This window comes from Podarcis pityusensis (genome assembly GCF_964106645.2).
Source record: "Podarcis pityusensis genome assembly, chromosome: 6".
NCBI classification, from domain to species: Eukaryota; Metazoa; Chordata; class Lepidosauria; order Squamata; family Lacertidae; genus Podarcis; species Podarcis pityusensis.
The window spans coordinates 14,575,943-14,583,422 of record NC_138030.1 but is presented as its reverse complement, the minus strand read 5'-3'; positions in this window follow the sequence as shown (position 1 = coordinate 14,583,422).

Genomic DNA, 7,480 nt, shown 5'->3' with positions numbered 1-7,480 from the left:
GATTACTTTTTCGGTACATCTGTCACAAATACAGTTTATCTAGGTCCTAAACAAATCTTGTGTAGTTATTGCATTTAATAAATGTAGCTTATAACAGAAAGACAACTTATAATACATCAGGTAACCATTTTCTCCCAACACAACCTGGCAAATTCACACACAATGTGTCTCTTTCGCTATTTCAAAGGTGTGTTGAGTTCACTGCAATAAGGAAGAGGTCAATACTTCAGTTACTTGTCTTCATATCATTCTTTTTGCAATTTCACTGACAGAACAGTTAATAATTCAAGAACTGAAATGCTATTTGGAAGCAGAATTCAACTCAGGTCATTCACAGTTCCCATTGCCAACCACAAAGCAGTAAGTCATGCTTTCCTGCATACCCAAATACAGCATGTGATTTACAATGATGACATCAATCCGACTCATTTGGGCTTGTTCTGAGCCTGAAGAAAAGAATGACCTACACATACATAGGAAAGAGTCCTGAAAAAATGGAAATGTAAAAACATGCAAGGAAACATTTAAAATACTTATTAAGCAAAATAAGAGAAACAGAAAATATGGAGGTCCATAACAGGTTGATAGGAGTCCTTCCACTGCATTTCATGATGAGCAAAATAAAATCAAGGATCTTTAGCAATAATATTTTAATGTTTTTGTCCATTTTCCTTTTATCTCCACATACACAGGGATTATGTTCCCAGGTACTGCACATATGCGTGAAATTGCATATACTGGGAAACATCATCTAAAAAGTCAAACTCTGCCAAAAATCCACAAAGATCTGCCAAACTCCACCACAATCGCTCCCCCCAAATCTCCTTTCTCAAACTCCAACTCTCCACAGAACTCAAATGTCAGTGCAAAGCCTTCTGAGATTGCATTTGCAAAGGCTCCTGGGCTTGCTAGTCGTTTTCCCGCTCTTTTCGTGTCACTTTTGCACTTTTACTACTCTTTTGGGGCCATTTTTGCACTTTTTGTGTCCTTTTGCAGTTTACATAAATTTATTTAATTATTTCCTGGTGTCGCATGTATACATGGTCAAACACGAGAGTCAAACATGCAAAAGTGGGGACATGCCTGTTTTCCACCCTGAGTTCTAACTGCATAAATGTTAAAGGCACCACACCCTTCATTTCAGTGGTTTGATAGACGTGCAATTGTAAGCAGACTGCATCTTAAATTCTTTTAGACTATTTTTGGGGTCCTTGGAGTAATATTATATTTTGTAAGATTATGCTAACATGGAAAACTGGAAAAGAACAAGAGATCATATTTCTAACTGGAAACAGATATAATGCAACTACTGTGCAAGCTTTCCTTGCAGGGAAAAATAAGCTAATTTGCAGTACACTAGCTGAGATTTCAATGCAATACATTGCTTTACTTAACACTGTGTTGATTAACAGTGGGTAGACCATATAATTAATTTTTTGAGTACCACATTTTAGAATAGAGAGCAGTTGAAGAGAAGACAAGATTTGCCTCCCCCCATATGAGCCCTTTTCTGTATGTTGAGACCCTACTTAGGTTTTATTGGCCTACTTAGACAAGAAATAAGATGAGTAGTTAGTTAGTTAGTTAGTTAGTTAGTTAGTTAGTTACAGGTGGTAGCCGTGTTGGTCTGACGCAGTCGAAATATATAAAAAATTAAAAGATTGTCCAGTAGCACCTTAGAGACCAACTACGTTTGTTTTGTGTATAAGCTTTCGTGTGCATGCACACTTCTTCAGATACGTTAGTTAGTTAGTTAGTAACATGCAGTCATTTCCTCAGAAGTACCAAACGCAGGAGACCACAAGCAGATTTGTTAGAGCCTGAAGCACATGCTCTACTCCCTTTCATATTCCAGTGCAATTCTTAGAAAGTACCACAGTAGAAGACAGCTGAAGAGAAGAAAATCCCTTCTGAGACCTTCTCTGCTGAGGGCTTGTTGGCCTAGTGAGGTTAGAAATATAGTGACATGAAGCAGACCCCATTTTGATGTTAGGATGCATACATGGAACTCCCTGCCCAAAGAGGCAGGAAAAAGAATGGGCAACATATAGAGAATTGTTAATTGAGGAAGAAGAAAATCAATTGAAAGTAAAAAAATAAAAATGAAGATATGACACTTGTTAACTGATTGGCTCCAATATCATCAATTAAATGATATTTTTAGGCTGGATAAAGAAGCTGGTTTTGGTAAAGAACTTTCAAGATTGCAGAGAGAACTGTTGGAAAATAATGAAAAAAATCTGTCAAAAATGTATAAATTGGTGCTGGAGTGGGAAACAAAGGATGAGTAAGTAAAATCTGTAACAATTCATTGGGCAAAAGATGTGGGACATAACATACAAATTACCTCATGGGAAAAGTTATGGAATAAAGATCTAAAACTTACTGCTTGTTGTTCGTTAAAAGAAAACATTATGAAAATGATGTATAGATGGTATCTGACTCCTACAAGACTTGTAAAAATGTATAAGAACACAACCAACATATGTTGGAAGTGTAAAGTTAAGGAGGGTACATTCTACCATATGTGGTGGACATGTAAAATAGCTAAGGACTTCTGGGAAATGATTTACAACAAACTGAAAAAAAATGTTCAAAATAACTTTCATTAAAAAACCAGAGGCCTTTTTATTAGGTTTAGTAGGAGAAAAAATACCAAAAGGATAAAAAAAGTATTGTTTTTATATGCAATGACAGTGGCAAGAATATTATATGCCCAGGGATGGAAAGAGGAAAGAGCCCCATTGAAAAAAGAATGGATATTGAAGATGATGGAATTTGCGGACATGGCACTGTTAACCAGGAAGATCAGGCACTAAGAGGACAATATGTTTTGTAGAGAATGGTATAACTTTATTGAATACATTAAAGAACACTGTAAGAGTTTAAAAACATTAGCAGAATTCACATAATGCTTGTAATTTAAATCAACAAAGGATAAAAATGGAGTATAACAAAGTTAGATAAAGTAATTAGAGGCAGTTAAAAGGGGGAAAATTCTGGAAGCCAGTGGAGGAGTGGGAGGAAGTCCTGGGGTTCAGGGAACCCTATAAAGGTATTGATATGAATATGGTTTTGTGAAAATAAGTGTATATGTCTGTGTGTGTATGTATAAGTGTATGTGTTTTTAAAAAGTATGTTTTCTTTTTGAAAATTTGAAAATAAAATTATTATTTTTTAAAAAAGATAGAGTGTGAAAAGCATTATGGCAATTTCAAACACATACAAAAAACAAGTTCCTGAAGGTTCTTTGTTGTTGAGACTAGATTTTGGTAGACTGCACGCTGAAAGGCACCTCACTGATACATATTTCAAAGTTTGCTTAGACTATATAACCTTAGGGGCAAATTACATATGATCTGTGATCTCCCAAGAGGTTCTGTTCTTTTTTTATTAAAAAGCAGCCACTTGTGCTGATTTGGATTGGCACTTTGGGAGGGATTAGCCCCTTTCCAAGTGCTATTTCCCTTTCTTAAATTGCTTATCCCATTAGCTGTGGTGGAGGAAAATATAGGTATTTACATAATACAAGCCCTCTTCCTGCTCCACCCCATCATGGGTTATAGTAGCTTCAGGGTGATTTAACTTGGGTTTCATTATGTTATGTACCCAATAGCCTAATGGGTCCCCCCCTCCCTTCAAAATAGCATTAAAAAATAAGAAATCAGTATTGCCAATATGCAGCACTGAGGGTGCTATGGGTGTCAAGACAAAGTCAACCTGGAACAAAATTAATCCCCTAGAATAAAAATTTCTCCTTGGTGCAGTGAACCTCCAACAGTGTTGTGTAATGTTTTTCCCCAACATCATGGGCAGTTTGGCCCTTAATCACATGGCACAAGAGCCAAGGAAATAGGTATGTTCCCTAGCAAAGGGTAAAAGAAAACCAGCATTTGAGATCCTAACAAATTGTAGTGGTCATGTCTATGTGTGTATTTAGGTCAGTAGCAGCCACATAGTTACACATCACATTACATCATCACAGTCTTCATGGTCCCTCTATGATGCTATGATTCTATGAATGTTTCATTCATCTTCCAAATGGAGCAGCCAGTGAAGGAAGTGGTGTTGGTCTAGGGACATTGATAACATCACATATTACATTTCTTCTTTTCCTATATATTATCAAAAAAGTTCCCCCTAGTCTATGAAAATTTGTCTCCCATAATCCACTCTGTGAAGGGATGAGGGAGCTTTGAATGCAAGCCAATTATTTTAAATGGAGTCATATATTACTAGAGGAAGATAAATCATGCAATGTGCACAGCATGTGTGAGTGCGCCCACTGGTGGTTTTTAATATTTGTTTTCAGAGTTCAAAAATATACACATGAAATAAATACTAAACATAACAAATAAAAATATCAGTTCTTTCCTAAAACCACATCATTCACATATAACATTCACTCAGAAGAACTGAAGCAGTTTACAACAATAAAGTTAAAATAAAGTACAAAAGATACAAGCTTTAAAACCCATAAAACAATTTTGCAATTATATAAGTGTGATGAGCACTTTATGATAGTTGCTTGGTGTTACAGTCTCCTATCTCATGCTAGAAAAAGTATAACTATCTTCAATGTTAGATTCCAAAGGTATTGTGGCAGAGATTAGGCATAAGCTTCCTTCTCACTAAATAAAGGATCTGTTAGATTTATATGTGGCTGAAAGAGTCAAAACAAAGAACAATGGTCAGAAAATAAAATCCCTCTATTGTACTGGCCTGGCTGCCATGATACTAAATTACCTGCAGGTGTTTCTCATTCAAACGTTATGTAAGCTAAAAACGTATTGGATTTTATTCTTTAAGCAAGGCATGTCAAATCAGAAAGGATATGCCCTCTTTATGCTCTTTGCTGTGAATGACTTTTCATCTCCTATTTCTATACTAGAGGCCCTGTTCATTAAAAAAGATCAACATCTTTCCATGTAAGCAGCAGGTGATAGGTCTGGTTCCCATACTCAGCTCTTGTTCATAGTCAAATCTGCTGGTGCATGGAATACATTTTTCTTCAACATTTTCTCACAGCCATGAGAAACTGAGAAGTGATACAATAACAGATCCAGAAAATTCTTGTTGCCAATTATATTGTCTTTCAACTACTTCACATTTCTATTAACACTCTGGTCAGTGACTGACATAAATTGATTCATTCATTCATTCTGTTAACAAAAGCAACTGGATTCCTATATGTTACCAAATTGCTATAATTTATTCTTAGAGAGTTTCTTAGTAGGAAAATAACCTGTTCCTGTTAGAGGAAGGGAAATAAGTGGCATTGTCTAATATGAGACAATACGTATTATCCAATAAGATTCTTTGAAAAAACTAAACCCATAATTATGGATATAATAAATCTGAATGTTTTGTAACTATTGAACCAATATAATGTGGAGTCCAAAGTTACTTTTTTAAGGATTATGAAATCATTATGAGCATAGTTTTAATTTCTTAATGTGTGTAATTCACGGCATCACACGCTGCATGTGGAAGTAACCACTTGTCTTTAGAACATTAAATAATTAGCACAGAAGATGAAGATGATAAATTTGTTTGTACACTGAGGCATTTCATCTGATACAACATTGGTAGGCTATCCACATGTGTTTTGTTTTTGTTTTTTAATGATAATACTTATAAGCACAACCTACATTTAATTGACTAATGTTGGGAACTTGCCAAATGGTGACCATTTCACTGAGAACATTCTGATACTTGAGTTTAGCTAGAAGGGCAATTTAAATACTAAATTATCATTATTTCTTTCAATAAGTGTAATGTAGGAAATGATATTCAATTTTGGAGTCAAGCCTAATTGCAGTGGATATTTGATGCTGCATTGAAATAAAAGGAGTCTTTAAAATATCTTACTATAGTGCACAATTTCATTTGTAAATGTTATTTAAAGTCCTGACATATACTTGTCAGCCTGTGTATCAAATAAACCTTGAAACACAGATGCTTGATATGGAGTTCTTAAAAAGAGCCACGGGGGTTTGCATAAGTATTTTCCATTTGATCTCAGTGTACCTGAAGGCAAAAAAGGTGTGTTATTTAAAAGGATTTGTTAATTCCCTCTTCTTTTGTTGTTTCTTTGATAATTGCACCAGTTTCTTTCATGTTGGAGCCTGAGGCTTTACTAAAATGAAAAACTTAGATTTGTGTTACCACTATCATGGTGGGCTAAATCTCAAATTTCATATAATTCAGTTGAGGCTAATTGGTGAAAGCAATGTCGTGAACTTTATGTCCATGGTGTAGACCCAAAGGTAGAAATCAACAGGAAATTATTCTGCCCCTGCATGGCAAATTGCTGGCAATCCTGTGGCATGGATCCAATGCTGTCCCAAATTTCTATCTCTCATTGTAATTTTTGTGAAAGGAACTCACTCTAAATTGATTCACAGCATTTACAAAAATAGCAGGCTTTGCAGGTGGCAGCAGAGGTGAATTTAGGGTAGCACGACTGGTTCGGCTGCACTGGGCACAAAGCCTCGAGGGTGCTGCAGGGGACACCACAACTATGACGTTGAATGGAAGGTGAGAGGCAGAGGGACACCAAATTTTGGTATTGCACAGGGCACCAATGAAATTTGAAACACCAAGATCTGGCACTGGTGTTAGATTACCGGTGTGTCCTGGGAGACTAGGGTTAAAATTGTTTCCTGCTTGGCAGGGGGTTGGACTCGATGGCCCTTGTGATCTCTTCCAACTATGATTCTATGATTCTATGAAAATCAGGAATCAAGACATGAAGCTCACCAAATAACCTTTGGTTAGTCACCTTGACCTCAATGCCATTCTGCCCTACCTCTATCCAAGTGAACTTCAGCACTATACAGATAAGTTTTTGTGGCATTGCCTCACAGCAATTGCTGCTGGCAATTGCAAACACTAGCAAAGTTTTTAATGTGAGCAATTATTATGCCACATGGTGAGTATCAACTAAATTCTGTAACAACTTGCTAATTTTGTATTGGAAATCATGGCATCAAGTCTGCTCTTGAACACAAATGTTCAAAACATAGCACCCAAAATTCTTATGTGGGTAGGATTGTTTGCCTTTGTGGTTTTTTTTGAAGCTCTCCTTCGCAAAGGTTTTGTACAGTGATAACAGCAACAAGAGGAAAGTATCTTTATCATAAAGCTTCTAGACGTTGTTAGCTCTAGTGATTTACTATACAGTACAACAAAATTAGGAGAATTATACAGTACTAACCCATGCACTGTATTTGAGCCACATGCATACACCTCTTGGGTCCTAGGCTAGATTCACCATATTTTGCTAAATCTATGCCCTCATGATTTGGGAGTTTCCCATTGTGAAGACTGGGCCCTTACTTTCCCCTGTATTTATCCACTTTATAGGCTGAGGCTTTGCATATACCTCACATAGGTAAGTGTGCTTAGGATCGCAGCATTAACATTTTCTGCACCCCTTGACATATTGGCTTTTTTCTTATCACAATTTAACATTCAA